The sequence below is a fragment of the Macrotis lagotis genome, chromosome 2 (genome assembly GCF_037893015.1).
Source record: "Macrotis lagotis isolate mMagLag1 chromosome 2, bilby.v1.9.chrom.fasta, whole genome shotgun sequence".
In the NCBI taxonomy this organism is placed as follows: domain Eukaryota; kingdom Metazoa; phylum Chordata; class Mammalia; order Peramelemorphia; family Peramelidae; genus Macrotis; species Macrotis lagotis.
The window spans coordinates 255,961,587-255,963,677 of record NC_133659.1 but is presented as its reverse complement, the minus strand read 5'-3'; positions in this window follow the sequence as shown (position 1 = coordinate 255,963,677).

The window sequence follows — 2,091 nt, the reverse complement described above, 5'->3', positions numbered from 1 at the left end:
ATGGCTCCCTCCGGCTAGGGAATGCTTCCAGTCTCTCTCTATTGGGTTTGGGTATTGTTCCCTATTCTAGAAGAGACCACATTCTAAGCTAAGCAGTAAGTCGTCTTGGAGCAGGGTCAAGAATACCAGAGCAGAAGTTAGGAGAGCCTGGCTCACATTCTGTCCTTAGGTAGGTCATTTGTCTCAACTCCATTGTCTTCATCTATAAAATGAGTGGGCTGGATCTGGAGACTTTTAAAGTCCATTCCAGCTCTGGTTTTATGATCCTATAAGAGATTCTAATTTCCCAGATTATGAAGGAAATAAACACTTATTAAGTACTCACAGATGCTTTACAAAAAGGATTTCATCTGATTTCCACAATAATTGGTGTTACAGAGGCTATTTTCATAACCCTTTTACAATTAAGGAAACTGAGGCAGAGAGCCAATGGTTAAATCTGAAGCTAGGGTTGAACTATCCACTGTAACCCCTAGCTACCTCTATTTATATTTAAGGTTACCCAAAGCAGGTATTTTGTAGGCTTAGGTAATGCCTGGAACTAGTAAGCCTGTGGTCAAAAGGTTTCAGAGATAAGAATATCCATCCTTGTCTCCCAGTAAAAGAAGCTGTTTCCTCAGCAAATCCTTGAAGGACTCAAGACTCACTTCTGCTGAAGGTAAGCCCTGAGAAAGTTAATTCTCAGAAATCTTGCCTAAATCTCATAAGACTTACATCAGAAATAAGGAAAAAGAAAAGAAAAGGAGAGAGAGAGAGAGACAGACAAAGAGAGAGAGACAGAGACAGAGAGAAACAGAGAGAGAGACAGAGCACAAAAGAAAAAGGAAAGAGAGAAGAAAGCAGAGTAAGAACACTCTAAAGAGTGAAGGATAAGTACTTCCTATTTCCCTGTCTTACTCCTCCTATTCCTTAAAAAAAAGTCTCTTTATAGTAAAATGAGATTTTCTTCTCTTCCTCTTCCTTTCTCTTCCTGCTCTAAATCTGTGATCCTATTATACTATGATACGTTTTTTAAAAAAAAATTTTTTTTAGGTTTTCACAAGGCAGTGGGGTTAAGTGGCTTGCCCAAGGCCACACAGCTAGGTAATCATTGTCTGAGGTCAGATTTGAACTCAGGTACTCCTGACTCCAGGGCCAGTGCTCTATCCACTATACCACCTAGTTGCCCCTTATGATTCTTTATTAAAGAGGAATGTGCAACCAAGAAGCAGCATTCCAGCTATCAGAACTACTGCTCCCATCCCAAAGAGTCTCTGGACCATCCTGGAGCCCTCAAATTTTCCAGTGATCTTCATGGAACCCCTCAACTTATCCTTTTCCATGTCTGAAGTTCACAGGAGCCTTGACCTCACTAGAGGAAGACACAGAGGAATTAGGAGAGCTAGAGAAACATTCTTTAGTCTAGTTTTGATTAAGAAAGCAGGAGATGAGGGACAGCTAGGGGCATGGGGTGGCTAGGTGGCACAGTGGATAGAGCACTAGCTCTGAAGTCAGGAGTACCTGAGTTCGAATCCGACCTCAGACAATGATTACCTAGTTGTGTGGCCTTGGGCAAGCCACTTAACCCCATTACCTTGCAAAAAAATCTTTTTTTTTCAAAAAAAAACCCTTAAAAAAAAAAAGAAAGTAGGAGATGATGGATTCAGGAAGATATAGGGCTCAAAGGAATCTCAGGGGATTGTTTTGTCTTAACCCTTGCATTATATCTCTCAGGACTAGAGGAAGAGGAGAATCCGAACCAGAACCATTAACCTTCTTTGTTGGTTCAGACCATCCAAATTTTTGGAATAGGGAAAGTGAATAAGGATGTATGACTGTATTCAAATTTTGTCCCTGTAAATCAGGACTTTAGCCCTCTGTTTCCTGTCTCAATTAGAATATAAACTCCTTGAGGGTAGAGATCCAAAGATCTTCCTTTTTCTTTGTTTTTCTTCCTCAATCTCTCTCTCTCTCTCTCTCTCTCTCTCTCTCTCTCTCTCCCCCTCTTATCTACATAGCTGGCACTTTATAAATACTTTTTGTATCAAACTGAATCTAAACAAAGGGAAGAAAAATTTCTGGGCCAAGGATGTGACATACCTCGGAGATATT